This window comes from Rhinatrema bivittatum, chromosome 4 (assembly GCF_901001135.1).
Source record: "Rhinatrema bivittatum chromosome 4, aRhiBiv1.1, whole genome shotgun sequence".
NCBI lineage: Eukaryota > Metazoa > Chordata > Amphibia > Gymnophiona > Rhinatrematidae > Rhinatrema > Rhinatrema bivittatum.
The window spans coordinates 351,631,914-351,654,585 of record NC_042618.1 but is presented as its reverse complement, the minus strand read 5'-3'; the positions used below and the strand labels follow the sequence as shown (position 1 = coordinate 351,654,585).

The window sequence follows — 22,672 nt, the reverse complement described above, 5'->3', positions numbered from 1 at the left end:
CCAAAAAGGAGAAATTAGTTTTACCTGAAAATTTCCTTTCCTTGAGTCCAGCCAGAGCAGTTCAGATGCATGGGTTGTGCATCCCAACCAGCAGATGGAGACTAACAGGTTTGCTGAAAATGGAGGCGAACCGGGTCCATCCCGCGTTCGCCGAGGATAACACGGGATCGGGCAGGAGGCAGGATAGGCGGAAGTTGGGGGGAGGGGGATCCGGAGGAAAAAGGGGGGGGGAAGGAGAGCGAAGAACAGAAGGGGCCAATGGCAGTGCAGCATTTTAAAAGGCTGCACTGCCATTGGGGAACAAGGAATTGAGGCGAGTAGCTCTGGCTGGGAGCAGTCAGTAGGGGATACGGCATTGAAGCAGGCAGAGGAGCTTTTGCTTCCCTCCCTCCCGCCCATACGTTGTTCTGTGCTTTCCTGTTGCGCTGGTTTGTCGCAGTTGGCGGAAACCCGAGCCATAGTTGGGTGTCTATTTGTTACAAGGGTGAAGGGCACGTTCCAAGGGGGGGTAATGCTCGTGCAGTTTGGGGCTGCTGCACGAGAAGGCCTAAAGAGCAAGGGGGGGGCCGATGCTCAGGCCGCAAGCTTACCCTCGCTGACGACGTGGCGGGGTAGGTGAAGGGGGAGGAGCTCCAAGCTGCTTACCATTGGGCCGCGATGGTAAGTGAAGAGTGGCATGCGGCAGGTGGTGGAGGTGGAAGGAGTTCATTTTGGATATTGTTAAAGTGGCTCGGGTTAGGTTAATAAACTGCGGCCTTTTTGTATTCCATACAGTTGTCGTGTCTAATTTGTGGGGGTAAGGGGAGCAAAGGTGAGTGCTTGCCCGGACGACTGGTCACGAGTACTTGTGTTATCCTCCCTTATAGGCTACTGTGTTGACCTCAGCCTGACAGTATTCTATGTAAAAAGATAAGATAAACATTTTTAATACATTAAACTTTCCCTCACCCCCCCCTCCCCAAGCAAATACCAGAATACTTCCAAGGGAGAAAGAACAGAAACAAGAAATGGAACAGACATAACCTGTATTCCTTGATAAGATTTATTACCTTAATATCCAATGCTCTGACAAAAACACACACAAGTAGTTATTCTGAAAATGAATCAGGAGAATAATACACTTGGTAGAACAGGGAGGGTCCTAGACTGATCTGGGAGGACTCAAGGAAAGAAGATTATCAGGTAAGAGCTAATTTCTCCTTTCTTTTCATCCAGTCAGATCAGTCCAGATACATGGGATGCATCCAAGCCATGCTTCTACTGAGTGGGATAATACTAAGTAAGCCTGAACCAAAGGAAGCTTCTTCCCTGGCTCGAAGGTTGAGATGATAGTGCTTTGAATAAGTATGCAAGAAAAATAAGGTTGCCACTCTGCACATCTCCAATGGTGATATTGTTGTATCTGTCGGTGCCCGACGCCCTCTCTCCGCCCTCCTTACCTCCTTGGCACCTCCGTCTTCGTTCGCGGGAAGATTGGCTGCCGTGGCGTCCTTCTGCCCCAAGTCTTCGGGCGTTCCTGGACCAGCTCGACGTTGCTATCCACCATGTTCCTGGAGGCCTAGGGGCGCGCGCGCGGCCCTGACTGAAGTATCGGCAATGGCGCATACCTCGGGGGTGTTCCCCGAAGATGACGTCACCTGCGACGGATATTTAAGGTCTCAGTATTTGCTAACACATCGAGTTAGCAAGGATTGACATTGGACTCGCTTTGTCTTTCTAAGCAATTCTGCCTCCTTGGACTTACCAGAGGTACCCGCTCCTCGGGGGCCTCGCTCTCTCCTTTGTTTTTCAGGTGACAGTCTGGAACCGGTACTCGCTCCTCGAGGGCCCTTGTTCCCAGACTTGCTTCATATACTCTTCTGCCTGGAAGTCATCACTACCCATTATATCAGCTACATCAGTGAGTTACCATCGTTCTCTGAGCTTTCCCTGGAACCAGGTACTCGCTCCTCGAGGGCCTATACATTCCAGCTCCTGGGCTTTATTGCGACATTGTGTGAGTGTTACCATCTGCATACCCTGCGTACTCACTATCTCAGTTTCTCTACAGCTCAGCCTCCAGGTATCGCTAATCCAGTATCTGAGGGACTACAGCCTAGCCGGGCTTTCCAGCTCACTGCTGCCATCTCTGGTGGTTCAATATACTGTTTAATAAAAGAACTAGTGTGTGTCTGTCTCCAAACTCTGAGCCTGACCGGTGGTCCCTCTCGGGATCTTCCCCCGGGGGCGTGGTCATCTGCCACAGGCCCAAGGATCCACCCACAACTATCCCAAACAATAACAGATTGCTAACTCCAGCAACTCAGTTCTGAACAGATATCAAAGTTCTGCCCATGAAGCTGCCTGCCCCCTGGTAGAGTATGCCCTCAATTTCTTGGGAAGCAGCAAACCCTTGGATATGTAAGCTTGCCCTATTGCTTTCTTACTTCAATGAGCTATCAGTGCCTTTGAAGCTATTCCAACTCTTCTAGAACCACTAAATCAAACAAATGAAACTCTGAGGTTATGAAATTATTAGTGACCTTTACTTACAGCAGAAATCTCCTAACATCTAAGTGATGAAACTGAACATACTCTTCTTCACCTGAATCCCTTTAGAAGGATGGTCAAGATGAACAAATGCAAAACCATCTTAGGAAGGAACAAATGAAGCAGAGAATCTACACCACCTCGTCCAAAGAACCCAAAAAGGGATCTCTACACAATAGAGCCTGCAGCTCTGAAATTCATCTGGCAGAACAGCTTGCTACCAGAAAACACTGCCTTAACAGTAAGCAGCTTAAGCAACGCCTCTCTTAGAGGCTCAAAAGGATGACAAATCAGTAATGACAGCACTAATTTCAGATTCATGGAGACACTGATTTTCTTGTCCAAGGCTAAATAAGCTTCACCTTCTGAAAGAACTTGGAAACATTTGATGATACAATAAAGTTCTGCCCATCAGCCAGCCTCTGCAACAGCAATAGCTGCTACCTACACCTTTTTGGAGTTAAAGGCCAACCATTATCCAGTCTCCCCTGCAGGAATTCTATGATAATTGCCATTGAAGCTCCTCTAGCAGAGATTACCCTATTGAGCACGGATACTCTTACAACTTTTAAACTCTTACATATAACAAGGATGTGAAAACTTTCTTGGACTACAAAAAGGGGATTTACAACCTTTTGAGAATATTCCTTCTTTGACAGATAAGCCCTCTCAAGAGCTGAGCTGGATCCTTGTAAACAACTGGCCCCCAAACCGTAGGCTCCTGTCCTGAGGCAACAATGGCAGAATCCATTCAGCATCTTTACTAGATCAACCTACTAAGGACGCCTTGGCCAGTTGGGAGCTATCAATATCACTAGCCCTGATGCTCAGAAATCTTCTGGAAGACTCTGTCCACCAGAGGTCACAGAAGAAAAGCTGAACCAGTCAGTCTTCAATCAGGGCATCCAAACCGAATGAACCTCTTACCATTCTTTAGCTGAAAAATCTTCAAACCTATGTGTTTCTGCTTCCCACCTACAAGTCCATCACTGGGTCTCCCCATCTGTATACAATCTGGGAGAATGCCTTCTGGGACAGATTCTATTCTCTGAGGTCCAGCCTGTTGCGACTAAGGAAGTTAGCTTGTATATTCTCTACTCCCACTATAAGAGCAGTGGAGAGCCCTTTTACATGTTTCTCAACTCAGATCAACTGCAGAACTCTCTTCCACCACATGCTGACACTTGATTTCACCTTTGGAAATCACATATGCCATCACTGTAGCATTGGCTGACAAGATCCTGACTGCCTGATTGAAGAATGGAAACAAACTAAAAGGAGTGCCTTCCCTATTGCTCTAGTGTTCAACCGATTGATGGACCTTTTGGCTTCTTCCAGATTCCAAGTGTCTTGAGTCATTATTGAGTCCCAGCTCCAGAGACTGGCATCTGAGGTCACCATTATCCAAATGGGAGAATCAAGATTCATGATTCACTCCCATTGTTTGGTTCTTATGTACTAGCTACCAAAGCAAAACTCTCTCTGGCTTACGTCATCAGAGGGAATATCATGGATTTTCCAGCAAGGAAAATCACAAACTGAAATTTTCCTCAGAGGACTTTACTAGTCATTTAAATGGGAAAGTGATAAACTTAACAACTCATTTTAATGTGCCTAGGCCTATGTCTGTTGGTTTATTCAATGTTTTTTCTCTGCCTTTTGAGAATATAAGGCAGTAGACCTCATTTGAAGAAGCTGGGCAGATGGAAATTGAAAAAATTATTTTAGTCCCCTTGGATCCTTGTTCATTTCCAACAATATATATTATACAGGAAGAATTTTTGGCAATTACTTTATTAATGAATTCCTCCCTAAAAGAAAAGGTTGTTCCTACTATATTAAAGCAAGTCGCTATTAAATCTGTCTGTAAGAGGTAATTTTCCATTGGAATCCCTTCTAGCTATTATCCAATTGCTAATCCTATGTCATTGGGGAAAATTTTTAGAGAAAATTGTGTATTTGCAACTCTGATATTTTAATCGAGAACCATGTTTTGCATCAACATCAATGTGGATTTCAAAAGAAGCATAGTACAGATACCCTTTTGTGCTCTGCTACTGTTTATTTATACACAGAATTTGATAAAGGGGAAGATGTTATTGCCTTGTATTTAGATGTAGCCTCGGCATTTGATACAGTTTCTCATACCATACTATTGCAGAAATTACAAGAAAAGGGATTGGTGGAATTGTATTATCCTGGTTTGCCTTCTAACTGTATGATAGAAACAGCAAGTTTTTTCTGCTGAAGGTCAATCTGATTGGTACATTAATCCTTGTGGTGTTCCTCAAGGATCAGTTTTAGCAGCAGCATTTGTTAATATTTATTTACGGCCTTTGTCTTCGTTGTTAGATGAACAAGCTATCAAATTTCGAATATACGCAGATGATTTGCAGCTATACTTTACGTTGAGCGGGAACTTGAATGCTGCATTAAATTGTCTCAATACTAGTGTTCAAATGATTAATAAATGGATGTCTGATAGCCATCTACTCTTGAATATAAAAAAAAGCAGAGGCAATATTTTTCTTGGGATTCAAGCTTCCTAGTTAAAAATAACTTACATGGGCTTGTAATTTTAAGTAAAACAATTCCTTATTAGGATGCTAAACTTTCTTTTAAGAACGATTTCAACAAGTTTTAAAATCAGGATACCTCAAGCATAGATTATTGCGGCATCTTAAGTTTCTACTTGATAAGCATAATTTTCGCAGTGGTTCAAGCATTTGTGTTAACAATAGTAGATTACTTCAATTCTTTGTTTAGGGGTCTGCCAGCAGTTTCTCTAAGGGTGCGTCAGGTCCTACAAAATTCAGCAGTGCTTCTAATAATAGGTTGTTGATGGTGGGCCCACACCTCCAAGACCTGCATTGGTTGCCAATGAAATATATCGATTTCAAGATTCTGATTTTAGTTTTTAAAGCAATGAAATTTGACAGACCATCTTATTTAGCAAATCTTTTGAAATACTACATTCCTATTCATTCTTTATGATCGAGTGACAGGAAGCTGCTGGTAATCCCATCAGCAAAGGAAGTAAGATTAAATATGTCAAGATCTAAAAGTTTTTCTGTGGTGGGGCCTAAGCAATGAAACTCCTAGCTGGAGAATCTGTGTACAATTGACAAAATGTGTTTTTTTAGAAAACATTTAAAGGCTCATTTATTTAAGCAAGCTTTTAACCTGGAATAAGTGTGTTCTCATTGATAGCCAGAGTGATAAAAGGTTTGTTGTAGATTTTTATGTATTACTAGCGGTACCCCGCAGTGGCAGAGTCAGGTTCTTTTCCCTCCCTCCCCCTTCCCCTTGCTCATTTACCTCAGTCACTCATCCTCCTCCCCCTTGGTCATTCACCTCCCCTTCCCTCCCCTGTCCCCACTCCAACTCTCTCCCCTCACACTCACCTCTCCCCTCATTCTCCCTCCCCTGACACTCACCTCCCCCCTCATTCTCCCTCCCCTCACTGACACCTCCCCCTGCCTACTGCCTACCCTGCAGATCAGAAAACTTTTGTCTTTCTATTTCTGTGGGAACCCCCCCCCCAAAAAAAAAACCCAATCCCAACCATTTAAATCAAATAATAACCCCCCCACCCTCCTGCCCCCCCCCCCCAAGACCTGGGAAATTAAAATTGTTGGTGCTACATGTGGTCTGTCCCTGGGCGTCTGTGCATGTTATGTAGCCAAATAGGGGAGTGCCTAACCAAATATGCACTCCCAAATTTGTTTTGTGGTCTGGGGAGGGTTATTTTGGTGCGTTCCCGAGATCGTGCAAGTTTAGTGTATGTATTTGTGTGTGAACCTCCCCCTTTCCCCCAAAAAACAACCCTATGAGAAACGTTCTCTTAAACTAACCACCCCACACTCTCCTGCCCCCCTCCCCCAGCCCTGCGAAAAACAGCCCACCCCCCTGCCCCCCCAGAGTTCCCAAATGAATGAAACCTGCCCCCCCCCTTGTGACCCCTCCCCAAGATGTTCGCAATAAATTCATTACCACCCTCCACCCTCCAGACCCCCCGAGACCTGATAAAAATGTCAGTTGGTGGAGCGGGTGTTCAGGAGCGGTCCGGGAGCGATGTATTGGCGTTGGTCCGTCGGCTGCGAGCACTGAAACGGGTTCAGACGGCCCTTTGCCCTTACTATGTCAGTGGGGTGGAGCAATGGCAGCGGTAGGTCCTGTGACATAGTAAGGGCAAAGGGCCGCCAGCTGCCAGTCCTGAAAATGGCGCCGAGGGGCCCTCGCCCTTACTATGTCACATGGGCTACTGCCGCCATTGGTGTCCCCAAGTGGCATAGTAAGGGAAAGGGCCGTCGGCGCCATGTTGATTGCTGGCAGCCGACAGCCGTAGTGCAAGAGATGTGTCCCAGACCGGTCCTGGCCCCCCGCTGGAGCCTCCCGGACTTCTGTCAGGTTTTGTGTGTGTTGTGAGGGCCTGGGAAGTAAATAAATTTGGCATGTGTGTGGGGGGTGTGAGGAGGGTGGTGGGTGTATTTTATCTGTAAAGGAAATAGTTATCTTCCGGCGAAAAAAGTGCGCAAATGTGTTAAAATGGAAGTGAAACGTGGACCTGGACTAGCGAAATGATTAGTGTAGCATGTGTTAGTGTAAGGCAGAGCTTTCCAAACTTTTCATGTTGGTGACACACTTTTTAGACAAACATAATTTCACGACACGGTAATTCAGTCTACTAGTAAACCAGAGGTTAAAGGTTAAACGAACGAAACATATTTCGACAATTTATGTATGTTTCCTTAAATATATACATAAATAAAATGTTTCAAGACACAACCTATCTCATGAAAACCTTAAATTTATATTAAAAATATATATTCCAAGATTCATGTTATTGTTATAATTTATGAGAAACAATAATAAAACAAATTGTCTGTCCCCCACACACTCATCTCTCTCCTCCCCCCAGCACATGTCTGGCCTCCACACACTCATATCTCTCCCCCTCAAGCACATGTCTGACCCCCACACACATTTCTCTCCCCCCCAGCACATGTCTGTACCCCACACACTCATATCTCTCCCCCTCAAGCACATGTCTGTCCCCCCAGCACATTTGCCCCCCACTCAAATAGGGGAGTGCCTAACCAAATATGCACTCCCAAATTTGTTTTGTGGTCTGGGGAGGGTTATTTTGGTGCGTTCCCGAGATCGTGCAAGTTTAGTGTATGTATTTGTGTGTGAACCTCCCCCTTTCCCCCAAAAAACAACCCTATGAGAAACGTTCTCTTAAACTAACCACCCCACACTCTCCTGCCCCCCTCCCCCAGCCCTGCGAAAAACAGCCCACCCCCCTGCCCCCCCAGAGTTCCCAAATGAATGAAACCTGCCCCCCCCTTGTGACCCCTCCCCAAGATGTTCGCAATAAATTCATTACCACCCTCCACCCTCCAGACCCCCCGAGACCTGATAAAAATGTCAGTTGGTGGAGCGGGTGTTCAGGAGCGGTCCGGGAGCGATGTATTGGCGTTGGTCCGTCGGCTGCGAGCACTGAAACGGGTTCAGACGGCCCTTTGCCCTTACTATGTCAGTGGGGTGGAGCAATGGCAGCGGTAGGTCCTGTGACATAGTAAGGGCAAAGGGCCGCCAGCTGCCAGTCCTGAAATGGCGCCGAGGGGCCCTCGCCCTTACTATGTCACATGGGCTACTGCCGCCATTGGTGTCCCCAAGTGGCATAGTAAGGGAAAGGGCCGTCGGCGCCATGTTGATTGCTGGCAGCCGACAGCCGTAGTGCAAGAGATGTGTCCCAGACCGGTCCTGGCCCCCCGCTGGAGCCTCCCGGACTTCTGTCAGGTTTTGTGTGTGTTGTGAGGGCCTGGGAAGTAAATAAATTTGGCATGTGTGTGGGGGGTGTGAGGAGGGTGGTGGGTGTATTTTATCTGTAAAGGAAATAGTTATCTTCCGGCGAAAAAAGTGCGCAAATGTGTTAAAATGGAAGTGAAACGTGGACCTGGACTAGCGAAATGATTAGTGTAGCATGTGTTAGTGTAAGGCAGAGCTTTCCAAACTTTTCATGTTGGTGACACACTTTTTAGACAAACATAATTTCACGACACGGTAATTCAGTCTACTAGTAAACCAGAGGTTAAAGGTTAAACGAACGAAACATATTTCGACAATTTATGTATGTTTCCTTAAATATATACATAAATAAAATGTTTCAAGACACAACCTATCTCATGAAAACCTTAAATTTATATTAAAAATATATATTCCAAGATTCATGTTATTGTTATAATTTATGAGAAACAATAATAAAACAAATTGTCTGTCCCCCACACACTCATCTCTCTCCTCCCCCCAGCACATGTCTGGCCTCCACACACTCATATCTCTCCCCCTCAAGCACATGTCTGACCCCCACACACATTTCTCTCCCCCCCAGCACATGTCTGTACCCCACACACTCATATCTCTCCCCCTCAAGCACATGTCTGTCCCCCCAGCACATTTGCCCCCCACTCACTCATCTCTCTCCCCCCAGCACATGTCTGGCCCCCACACTCATGTACCTCGTCTTTTTGATTGTTGCCAGTTAAGTGCTTCACTCCCTTCCATGATCACCAGACACTGCTGCTTGCAGTCAGTACTCCTCATGGCCAGGCCTCATCGGCAGCAGCAGCCAATGCAAGGATGGCTGGGCTTGTTCCACCCACCAAGCCCCCCAAAAAAACGCGATTGACAGCAAAAATCACCCAATAATAAGCAACCCATAAACTGAAAAAAAAAGTGAGTCTCTAGAAAAAAAAAAGCCCAAACTTGTGTCAGAGTTGACTGGGCTTGCGCGACACACCTGCACACTGCAGGCGACACACTAACGTGTCCCGACACACAGTTTGGAAAGCTCTGGTGTAAGGTGTAACAGATGGCGCTTATGTCCAGCAGATGTCGCTGTTTTCTGGAAAAAATCTTTAAACCTATTTTACCTGTCACAGGTGTGACATATCTGTAATGTAAGTACAGAAGAACCTTCCTGTATGCGAAATGAAGGCTGTGTCCAAATTTGAAAGCAATCGGTTCAGAGGTTTTTGATATTAGCGATTTTGTCCAAACTATTTAACATTTTTATTTATATAGATTATTTTAATTATTTGTTCTATTCGCTGTAATTTTACAATGTCTCAATGTAAAGATAGTATGACCTGTTATCAAACTGATGTGATACTCTTGGGTGAATGTCGGTATATAAAAACAAATAAACAAATAAATAAATAAATATTTTAAGATTGTTTGATTTTAAGATGTTGTAAGCCATCTAGGATGATTGTTTTGCAATAGGCAGGATATAAATAGTATTAAATAAATAAAATAAATACTTCTGGAAGCGAAGAGACTACTTTGAGAGCAAGTTCCTTCTGAAAGGGTTTCATGTGGGTCCTTGCCCAAGGCACTATTACTCATGGCAGTAGCCATGGAACCCAGTACCTGAAGATAAATCCATACCATGGACCTCTGAATCGTCAATAAATCATGCACTTGGCTCTGCAACTTCCAGATCTTTATGTTTGTCAACTGGCCCTGCCCAATCCCCCCAGGTACTCCAGGGATCAAGAGTGAAGCAAGATGATCTTGCAAAACTGGAAACTTAGCCCAGATCCTGCAATAACTAACCTTCACTGATTTGGTTTTCTAGACTAACTTTGGTCAGATCCACCAATTGTCCAGTCATAGATGCACCAAAGGCCACAACCAAAACGATCACCTTTGAAAAACATCTTGGAGTTGTGGCCAACTCAAAAGGGACAGCATGATACTGAAAGTGCCCCCCACCCAAATCACAGCAAGGCAGAGATATTTCTGATGTCCTTCTTTTATTGGAATATGCAGATATGCCTCCATCAGATCTAACGACATTAAGAATTATCCTGTTGTGCTTCAAAGTTTCCATCCTGAAGTGGAACAACTTCAGAATCTTGTTGAGTACTTCAGATCCAGGATAGGGTAGCACAAAGAAAATTCAGTACCAACCCTGACTTCATTGAAAGTATGGGACCAGAACCACCATGCCTATAAGAACATAAGAAATTGCCATACTGGTCCATCAAGCCAAGCATCCTTTTTCCAACAGTGGCTACAAGTTCCTGGCAAGTACCCATACACTAAGCAGATCCCATGCTACTAATGCCAGTAATAGCAGTGGCTATTCCCTAAGGGGCGGATTTTAAATGCCCTGCGTGCGTAAATCCGGCCGGATTTACACGCGCAGTGTCCTCGTGTGCCAGCACGCCTATTTTGCATAGGCCGTCGGTGCGCGCAGAGCCCCAGGAAGCGCGTAAGTCCCGGGGCTTCATAAAAGAGGCGTGTCGGGGGGACGTTGCGGAATGACGTGCGTTTCGGGGGCGGGCCCGGGGGCGTGGCGCCGGCCCGGGGGCGTGGTCGAGGCCTCCGGACCAGCCCCCGGGTTGGGTGATGGCGCGCCAGCAGTCTGCTGGCGCGCGCAGATTTACGTCTACTTTCAGCAGGCGTAAATCTGCCAACAAAGGTAAGGGGGGGGGTTTAGATAGGGCTGGGGGGGGTGGGTTAGGTAGGGGAAGGGAGGGAAAGGTGGGGGGAGGGCGAAGGAAAGTTCCCTCCGAGGCTGCTCCGATTTCGGAGCGGCCGCGGAGGGAACAGGCAGCGCGCAATGGGCTTGGCGCGCGCAGGTTGCACAAATGTGCACTCCGTTGTGCGCGCCGACCCCGGATTTTATAAGATACGCGCGGCTACGCGAACAAAAGTACGCGCGCGTGTATGTTTTTAAGATCTGCCACTAAGTCAACTTGATTAATAGCAATTAATGGACTTCTCCTCCAAGAACTTATCCAAACCTTTTTTAAACCCAGCTACACTAACTGCACCAAACACATCCTCTGGCAACAAATTCCAGAGCTTAATTGTGCATTAGGTGAAAAATAATTTTCTCTGATTAGTTTTAAAAGTGCTACTTGCTAACTTCATGGAGTGCCCCCTAGTCCTTCTATTATCTGAAAGAGTAAATAACCAATTCACATCTACCTGTTCTAGACCTCTCATGATTTTAAAGACTTCTATCATATCCCGCCTCAGCCATCTCTTCTCCAAGCTGAACAGCCCTAACCTCTTTAGCCTTTTCTCGTAAGGGAGATTTTCCATCCCCTTTATCATTTTGGTTGCACTTCTCTGTACCTTCTCCAGTGCAACTATATATTCTTTTTAGATGTGGTGACCAAAATTGTACACAGTACTCAAGGTGCAGTCTCAGCATGCAGTGATACAGAGGCATTATGACATTTTCCATTTTATTCACCATTCCTTTCCTAATAATTCTTAACATTTTGTTTGCTTTTTTGACTGCCACAGCACACTGAGCCAACGATTTCAATGTATTATCCACTATGATGAATAGATCTTTTTCCTGGGTGGTAACTCCTAATAAGGAACCTAAATTCATGTAACTATAAGCATGGGTTATTTTCCCTATATGCAACACCTTGCACTTGTCCATATTAAATTTCATCTGCCATTTGGATGCCCAATCTTCCAGTCTCACAAGGTCCTCCTGCAAATTATCACAATCCGCTTGTGATTTAACTACTCTGTATCATCTGCAAATTTGATTACCTCAAACGTTGTATTCCTTTCCAGATCATTTATAAATATATTAAAAAGCACCAGACCAAGTACAGATCCCAGAGGCACGCCACTGTTTTCCCTTTTCCACTGAGAAAACTGACCATTTAATCCTTTTCTCTGTTTCCTGTCTTTTAACCAGTTTGTAATCCATGAAAGGAAATCACCTCTCATGAGGGACTTTGTCAAACGCCTTTTGAAACTCCAAATACACTATATCAGTTCACCTTTATACATATGTTTATTAACCCCTTCAAAAAATGAAGATTTGTGAGGCAAGACTTCCCTTGGGTAAATCCATGCTGACTGTGTTCCATTAAGCCATGTCTTTCTATATGCTCAGTGATTTTGATCTTTAGAATAGTTTCCACTATATTTCCTGGCACTGAAGTCAAGCTCACTAGTCTATATTTTCCCAGATCACCCCTGGAGCCCTCTTTAAATATTACACTGTGTTACGCCCGGTCGCAGACGGCTGCGACCACTCATGCTCACCTCTTTTTCCCCTGCACCGTCAATCCTAGGAAGAATGGCGGCCTCCGCCAACCACCGCCAACCTCCCGGCGTTCCCGGGACGGTGTGGGCGCTGCCGACCGCCATCTTGTCTCCAGAATCACCTAAGGCATGCACACGCAAGGGCCTCCTTTGTACACGTCATGGCGGGAACCTTGGGGGCGTCCCCTCCTGATGACATCAACTCGCTGCTGTACTTAAGCTGACTGGCCCTTTGCTTCAACGAGTTAGCAAGGAATTTCCTCATTGCTGAATCCGCTCCATTTTTGGACTTCTAGTTCCTGATTTCTCTCTTGGCGTGTGGACGCTCTGGGTACCCGCTCCTCGGGGGCCCTTCCACATTCCTGGCTATCCGCTTCTCGGAGGGCCTTCCTGCCTTGGACTTCTACCTGACCCACTTCTCGGGACACTATCCTGAAACTACCTCTTGTGAGTACCTTACTACAGACTTCAACGATACTAACTTCACTAAAGGTCTCTGCGGTGTACCCCGGGCCACTACCATTCCTCTTCAGCAGAAGTTGTTCCAGAATACCCTGTGTTGCAGGGTATTGTCGTACCAGCTACAGGATCCACTTCCGGGTTCCTGCACCTCAGATCATCTCTTCATCATCTTCAGTACAGTCATCCTCGGCGTACCCCGCTCTGCAGGCCACTACCGGATCTGCACTTCTGAGGTAATCTATACTCGTCTGAAGAGACTTCCTGGCGTACCCCGCTCCGCGGGCCACTACCGGATCTTCACATCAGTGGTATCACCCTGGGTATACCCCACTGCTCAGAACTGTACTTATTTGCATCTCCCGCTCTGCGGGCTCTGCTTTTCCTTCCTTCATAATAAAGTCTCTGTCATACAGCTGAGTGCTACGCCGCTGAGACCGCGCCTACTTACGGTAAGGCCCACAGGGCTCCTCCCTGTGGGCGGAGACATCTCTCATATTGGCCCAGGGTTCACATCCTTTCAAAAAACATAACACACTGGCCACCCTCCAGTCTTCAGGTACAATGGATTATTTTAATGATAGATTACAAATTTTAACTAATAGATCTGATGTACTGAACCCAGCTACACTAACTGCACTAACCACATCCTCTGGCAACAAATTCCAGAGCTTAATTGTGCGTTGAGTGAAAATGAATTTTCTCTGATTAGTTTTAAATGTGCTACTTGCTAACTTCATGGAATGCCCCCTAGTCCTTCTATTATCCGAAAGTGTAAATAACCGATTCACATCTACTCGCTCAAGACCTCTCATGATCTTAAAGACCTCTATCATATCCCCCCTCAGCCATCTCTTCTCCAAGCTGAGCAGCCCTAATCTCTTCAGCTACAATGGAAGCTACTTTCCTAGCCGAAGACCGGACCAATTCATATTAGGAGTCCGCCAGAAAGGACACCACTGGTCCCATCTGAACTGCATCCTCCAAGCTGTCCCCCCACATTCCAAAGAACTTTCCTGAGTCAAATGCAATCCTGCCCTAGCAACAATATCGTTGCACACAGCAGCCTACAGCACCAAATCAGCAGCCTTAAGCACAGCCTTTATCTTCATACCCTGAGTATCCTTGAGGGCACAGCCCTCTTCCTCAGAAATAGAGGTCCTCCTAGTACCAGCACAGATGAGTGCATCCACTTAAGGAAATTCCAGTTTTTTCCTTTCATGAGCCAATAGGGGATACAGCCTTGCCATATTCTTACCTGGTTTAAAATTTAACTCTCAGGCATCCCATTACATAGAGATCAAGTCCGTATTTATGCCATGGAAATGCTTTGAATGGTTTCCTTAAACTCAATATTAAAGGATTGATTTCTGAGTTAGACTCCTATCCATCCCCCCCCCCCCCCCCCGCTATCTGCAGCATTCTTAGGAACTGTGAAGCTATAGGAGAAAGTTCCTCTTTGTGGAACATTCCTCCTCTTCTAACTCTCTTCACTGCCACTTTCCCTTAAAATCTTAGGGCCTCAATATTCAAAGCTGGTCACCTAATTACGTTAGCTGAATGAGAGTTATGGCTATGCCGCTGAATATTCTGTAAGAAATTACTACTTAGCTGGATAAGTTAAATCTGGCTAAGTTCAACCTGCTCTATGGCAGGTCTAACTTATCTGGTTAACTTAATCATATAAGTCTGAATATTGGCACTTATCTGAGTAAGATAACTGGATAAGCAGCCCTGCTCTGATCTACCCACTGCCCACACCCAATACTTATCTGTCTAAATGGCAGCTGGTGAACACTACTTATCCAGCTAAGAGCACTAAAGATTAGCCTTTTAAGGTCCATAAGTGATAAATCCAAAACTGCAGGTTTTTTTCCCCCTCCCAATCCTCCTTTTCTCATTCTTTTGCTCTGGATTCCTAGAAGGAATTCCTGAAGAGGGGGTACCGCAGGAGAGAAACCCTGTACTGAACTCTGCTCTATAGAAAAGGGCCAGATAAAAACACTCACTGTGGGAACACAGGCACAGGAAGAGGAAGGAATCACATTTGCCACCTGAAGAAATGGGAGCTGCTCCTTTTGGAACTCCACCCAGAGGAGCCACAGACAAAACCGCTGCAACGTTCAAGACCATCAGAACCAGTGTGGGAAGCCTGCTGCAGCAAGCATGCTGGCAGAAACTGCCTACAGATGATCCCACTGATGTAGCTTGCCTGGGGCAGACAACTTTGTATGCTGCCCTCGTCCTTTCCTCCCCAAAGGTTTACAGAGGCTTCTCCCTCCCAGCGCTAATGGGTAATGTCAGCAAACTTGTTAGTCTCTGTCTCCATCTGCTGGCTGGGGGGCACAACCCATGCATACGGACTTGGTCTGGCTAGATGAAGAAGAACATACATTATTTTCATAAAATCAATACATCTGACCTTATTTGCAATTTTGATTTCAATGTGACAAAAAGTAGAAGCAAATATAAAGGCAGCTGCATCTTAAAATAGCTGGATTACTGTACTTGATGCTGGCATGAATGAAATAGTGAGGCCAATGCCCCCTGATCTGGTTATTCAAATTCTGCTTATTTCTAACCAGTGCAAGACCTTTAGTCACAATTAGCAAAATTACTTCTAATATACTACAACAGCCATGGTTGAAGTCTTGATGATTGGTGCTCACAGATTTCAAACTTGTACTAATGCAAATTCTTTTCATGTTTATAATACACTAGAAATACAAGTTGGGAAAATAGGTCAAAGTGAGGTAGGGAATATTTTGGCCAAATTCGCAGGATGCAGAGGAAAGCCTACTCACTGTAGAATCTGTGTGTAGTATGGCAAGTCACCTCGTGAGTGATGTATACAGTGAAGTACTATTTATAATAGTCGAGTTGTAAATCATATGACTGTTTGCCCTTGGCAAACACAGTGCTGGTTAATGTTGCATGGAGGTTTAAAACAGAAAGACGTCACTGTGTATGTAAAACACTCTTCTAGTTCTGAAAACTGACAGGGACAACATAGCACTCTTGGCAGATTCATCCCTAACACTAACTTTTAGTTGCCATTTTTTAATTAACTGTTTTTCAAAATTTCCTGCATACAAAAGAATGTCCTTTGTGTTGCTTTTCCTGCTTCCTTTTCTAACTGACTTGATGTAGGCGTATAAGCAATGAGTCACTACATCTTTATGTTACATCCCTACATGAAAAATATGTTCATTTCTGAAGTAATTTTCTAATAGCCAGTATTACTGCAAAATCAGTGACCCATGAATTTTGCACCAATTTGCAAAGTGAAAATATGCATGTACTTCACTTTGAAAATTATCCCAGAGAATCTATCCGCACGTTTACACCTACTAATTTCTGCAGGAATTCTTCCAGAGCAAAAATCTTCTGAAAATTCAAAAGTAGTGAGTACATTTGAAAAGGTATTATGTGTGAAAAATTATCATATACATGCTTAAGTAGCCTGTATTCACATACATACTATTTTATAAACACTGAAAATACACATGTATTTTTAGTTTTGTTCACACATGTACTAGCATCCACCTCCTCCGTATATTTTACTGCCAAGTTTTGAGCTTTGTCTACGACTGACTTCAAAACATCAATTAAAAAAGCATAGAAGCAAAAATAAAGAGGACATTGCTGTCCAAAGTCTAATTCCCTTCCTATCGCTATCATCATAGCAGCTTCCCATCGCTCAAAGTGTTCAAGACAAAGAGTAATCTGAAGGTCCTTTTATGAAATGATTTTTCTCATAGGGTAAGAAGGGCAGAAACTGTTTTATGATGTGGCTTACAAGAAACCGGACACAATGGTTCCATTGTAGTACACTGTCATGAAAACGGTGTACCATCAAGTAGCATTCCCAAGTCTTGGCCCACTTGGGATTGTGAAGGCTGTTTCTGAATGGCTTTAAGTCACAATAGCTTGAACAATTCATTCATTTGAAAAAAATCTCAAAGCAGATATGGATTAAAATCTACAGCAGTAAGTCTTCCCACTGGAATTGTGCAAAGCTGGAGCAATTTCTGATCAGTTAGAAGCATAGGAGGGACACATTTAAATTAACATCATTGCTCTTCAATCTGAAGGCATTTGTCTGTCCTTTATGAAATCACAGCACAATCAGAGCAAACAGATGTCATTGCACCAAACATATCTCTTATCATATGTGCTCCTACTTAGTTCAAATATTGGGCAAAAAGGAGAGATTACTACTTACCTGATAATTTCCTTTCCTTTAGTAAAGGTAGAGTGGGCTATGCACCTCTGCCAGCAGATGGAGATGGAGCAAAAGCTGATGTTACGGCTATATAGTCCCGCCCCGACATCAGCTCGCCAGTATTCTCTGGAAAAGCCAAACTGTGTACAAAACTGATTATACTTGAACACATTATTATCAACAGCCAACCATTCATGTTTCTCAAACAACAGGAACACTGAACTCAGCCAAAAGAAAGAACAAATCTAGCAAACGTAGGGCTAGAGAAGTTGCTTACCAGTTTTCAATGACAAGCATAGCTCGCCCGAAGAAAGGCTAACCACAATTCAAACATCAGTAGCCGAGGGCGGGTCTGGTATTGATCTGCACTTAATAAAGGAAAGAAAATTATCTGTTAAGTAGTAATGTCTCCTTCTTTAGTGTTTGGGCAGGTGAATCCCAACCAAACCTAATCTTGAAAAGGGTGGGAGGCTGCCAGCGGTACAGTCAATACCGCCCATGCAAATGCGGCGTCCTCCCTAGCCCTAACATCTAAGCGGTAATGCTTGGAGGCGGTGTGCAAAGATGACTACGTTGCCGCTTGGCAAATTTCAGAAGGCAACAACAAACAAAGTTACGCCTACAATACCGCCCGAGCTCTTGTGGAATGCGGTCTAATCTGTTTTGGTAAGGCAACCTCAGGAGCCACATAGGCTGCCATAACTTCCTTAACCCAGCAGGCAATCGTTGCCTACGTCAACAATGCTCCATGCTTACCTTTACCATGGAGCACAAACAGGCAATCAGACTTCTGAACAGTCTTAGTTCATGTCCAAGTACCACAGCAAATGACTCTTGACGTCCAAGGAATGCAAAAGGCAATATTCAGCTTCATCTCTGTCTCTGTCTCTGTCCAAGGCAGGCAGGGAAATGGTCTGATTCAAATGAAAGTCCAAAACCACTTTGGGCAAAAAGGAGGGCACAGTCTGAAGTTGAACTGCACCTGGATTCATATGGAGAAAAGGCTCATGGAAGGAAAGAGTCTGCAACTCAGAGACCCGATGTGCTGAACAGATCACTACCAAAAAAACTGTCTTCAAAGTAAGCAGCTGCAAGGAAAGAATACATAGCTGTTGAAAGGTCGGACCTGCCAAAAACTCGAGGACCAAATTAAGGTCCCACAGAGGCACTGGAAGCTACATCGGGGGGTGAAGATGCATAACTCCCTGCAGAAAACAGGACACATCGAGATGGGAAGACAAAGGTCCTCCATTCACTCTTCCTCTATAACAAGCCAGAGCTGAAACCTGAACCTTCAAGGTGTTAAGGGTCAAACCCTTAAAAAGCCATCTTGTAAAAATTCCAAAATTAATGGAATATCCACCTTGAGCGGTTGAGTACCGTGCTCAGAACATCAGGTCTCAAAGACCCTCCAAACTCTAACATAGGCTAGAGATGTAGAAAATTTCCAGGCCCGAACAAAAGGGGAAATTACCGCAGGTGAAAAACCCCGCTTCAACAACCAAACTCTTTCAATGGCCAAACCATAAGACAGAATCGACCTGGATCCTCGAGCAGAATGGGGCCCTGATGTAATGGATCCATCCGAGATGGTAGCGTGAGGGGACTACCCACCAGAAGACTCTGGAGATTGGCGCACCATGCCCATCAAGCCCAATCCAGACCCACTAAAAGAATGGTGTTGGCTTGACTAGCAATCTTCTGAACCAGCCTGCCTATCAGAGGCCAGGGCGGAAACACATAGAAAAGGGCACTGTGTGGCCACTCCTGAACAAGAGTGTTGATGCCCATTGCTTTTGGGTCCCGCCTGTGACTGAAGAAGCATGGAACCTTTGCATTGTTGAAGGTTGCCAACAGATCTAGATCTAGTAGGCCCCAGCAGTCCACCAGGAGCAGAAAGGCATCATCCACCAGCTTCCATTCTCCTGGGTGCAAGTTTCTCTTCCTGAGGAAATCGGTTCCAATTTTGTCCTTTCTGGCACTGTGAGAGGCAGATATGCTTAGGAGATACTGCTCTGCCACACCATGAGCACATCTATCTCCTCCAACACCTGTTGACTCATGGTTACACCCTGATGATTGATGTAAGCCACTGTTGTCACATTGTCGGACATTATCCAGACCTCTCGAGCTTCTAGCCGCTCGGTGAACTGCAGATGTGCTAACTGAACCACTCATGCCTCCAGCCTGTTGGTGTTCCACTGCTGTTCTGCTGCATTCCAGCACCCTTCCACCACCAACTCCTGACAGTGAGCCCCAAACCTTGGAGGCTTGCATCTGTCATGAATACCAACCAATCCGGTGTCATCGGGTACATTTCCTTCCTGAGATGGTCCAATGCAACCACCAGTCCAACGGGGATCTCACCTCTAATGGAAGGAGCAGCCTCATTCCATAGTTCTTCGACTGCAAACTCCATCGGGAAAGCAAGGCACACTGAAGAGGGCGCATATGTACCCTAACTCAGGAAACCACTTCTAATGCGGCAGCCATCAACCCCAGGACCTGTAGATAAGACCACATGGTCGGACGAATAGAGTTCTTCAGGGATCAAACTTGCAGCATCAACATGTGGATCGAGACTCCGGCAGACACATTCTACCCTGCCTTGTATTGAATCAAGCCCTGAGATACTCCAGGGTCTGAGATGGCTGAGAATTGTTCTTGGCCAGATTCACCACCCAGCCTAGTTCCTGTAGCAAGGAAACCACTCTGCGGGAAGCGCAAAGACTCATGTCTTAGCTCGAATCAACCAGACGTCCAGATAGGGGTGAACTAAATGCCCTTCTTGCGAAGGGCCGCCGCTACCACTACTAAGACCTTGGAAAAGGTCCTAGGTGCTGTGGCTAGTCCAAAATGCAAGGCCTGAAATTGGTAATGTCAATCCAGGATAGCCTTTTGGAGGAACCGCTGATGTTCCTGCCGGATCGGAATATGCAGATACGCCTCAGTCAGATCCAGAAACATGAGGTACTCCCCTGCTTGGACAGCCATTATGACAGAGCGCACCATTTCCATCCTCAAACGTGTGCCTCATAGATGACATAAGAACATAAGAAGAACATAAGAACATGCCATACTGGGTCAGACCAAGGGTCCATCAAGCCCAGCATCCTGTTTCCAACAATGGAACTACCACCCAGGAAAAAGATCTAGGCATCATAGTGGATAATACTTTATCCACTTTAAATACTTTAAAATCGTCAGCTCAGTGTGCTGCAGCAGTCAAAAAAGAAAAAAGAATGTTAGGAATTATTAGGAAGGGAATGATTAATAAAACTGAAAATGTCATAATGCCTCTGTATCGCTCCATGGTGAGACCGCACCTTGAATACTGTGTACAATTCTGACCGCCGCATCTCAAAAAGGATATAGTTGCGATGGAGAAGGTACAGAGAAGGGCAACCAAAATGATAAAGGGGATGAAACAGCTCCCCTATGAGGAAAGGCTGAAGAGGTTAGGGCTTCTCAGCTTGGAGAAGAGACGGCTGAGGGGGGATATGATACAGGTCTTTAAGATCATGAGAGGTCTTGAATGAGTAGATGTGAATCAGTTATTTACACTTTCGAATAATAGAAGGATTAGGGGACATTCCATGAAGTTAGCAAGTAGCACATTTAAAACCTATCGGAGAAATTTTTTTTTCACTCAATGGACAATTAAGCTCTGGAATTTGTTGCCAGAGGATGTGGTTAGTGCAGATAGTGTAGCTGGGTTCAAAAAAGGTTTGAATTACATTCTTGGAGGAGAAGTCCATTAACTGCTATTAATCAAGTTTACTTAGGGAATAGCCACTGCTATTAATTGAATTAGTAGCATGGGATCTTCTTGGTGTTTGGGTAATTGCCAGGTTCTTGTGGCCTAGTTTGGCCTCTGTTGGAAACAGGATGCTGGGCTTGATGGGCCCTTGGTCTGACCCAGCATGGCAATTTCTTATGTTCTTAGTGGCCAATCCAGGCCATAAGAACCTGGCAAGTTCCCAAAAATTAAGTCTATCCCATGTTACTGCTGCTAGTAATAGCAGTGGCTATTTTCTAAGACAACTTAATTAATAGCAGGTAATGGACTTCTCCTCCAAGAACTTATCCAATCCTTTTTTAAACACAGCTACACTAACTGCACTAACCGTATCCCCTGGCAACAAATTCCAGAGTTTAATTGTGCATTGAGTGAAAAAGAACTTTCTCCAATTAGTGTTAAATGTACCACATGCTAACTTCATGGATTGCCCCCTAGCCTTTCTATTATCAGAAAGTGTAAATAACATTCACATTTACACGTTCTAGACCTCTCATGATTTTAAACACCTCTATCACATCCCCCCTCAGCCGTCTCTTCTCCAAGCTGAAAAGTCCTAACCTCTTTAGTTTTTCCTCAAAGGGAAGCTGTTCCATCTCCTTTATCATTTTGGTCGCCCTTCTCTGTACCTTCTCCATCGCAACTATATCTTTTTTAGATTCGGTGACCAGAATTGTACACAGTATTCAAGGTGCGGTCTCCCCATGGAGCGATACAGAGGCATTATGATATTTTCTGTTTTATTCACCATTCCCTTTCTAATAATTCCCAACATTGCTTTTTTGACTGCCGTAGCACACTGAACCGACGATTTCAATGTGTTATCCTCTATGATGCCTAGATCTCTTTCTTGGGTGGTAGCTCCTAATATGGAACCTAACATTGTGTAACTATAGCATGGGTTATTTTTCCCTTTATGCATCACCTTGCACTTATCCACATTAAATTTCATCTGTCATTTGGATGCCCAATTTTCTAGTCTCACAAGGTCTTCCTGCAATTTATCACAATTTGCTTGTGATTTAACTACTCTGAATAATTTTGTATCATCTGCAAATTTGATTACCTCACTCGTCGTATTTCCTTCCAGATCATTTATAAATATATTGAAAAGTACAGTTGATGCCCTTGAGATCCATTATGGGCATGACAAAGTCAATGGAATATTGGCCCATATTTTGCTACGATACTGGAACAGGAATCATTGATTTCAGATTCAACAGCTGTTGTAATGTCGCTTCCACTTCTACCCTCTTTTGAAGGGAAGTTGTATGAAAAGACATTGAAGTATTCTGGAGGAATGCGAGGAAATTCTAGAGCACTCCTGTTCAGAATAACTTTGAGAACCCACTGATCCAAAGTAATCTGGAACTCCCTGTGATAAAACCGGGATAGGTGACCACCTATCTCTTGCATCACAAGCTGAGCTCGTAAACTTTTATTCGGAAGACCGAGGAGCTCTATCTACCCGTGGAGCACACATCCTTTCGAAGACTTCAGGGGAGAAAGGAGTGAGACCTGCGGAAGGGTCGGGATCTCTGGGAAGAACTTCCCCTATAAGGCTG

At 44.9% G+C, this 22,672-nt stretch overlaps 1 protein-coding gene across 3 annotated transcripts in view; it reads right to left on the bottom strand.

The window, feature by feature from the left end:
* Positions 1-22,672, bottom strand: part of STXBP4 (syntaxin binding protein 4) — a 324,772-nt gene that overhangs the window by 96,802 nt on the left and 205,298 nt on the right. The window lies entirely within an intron of this gene.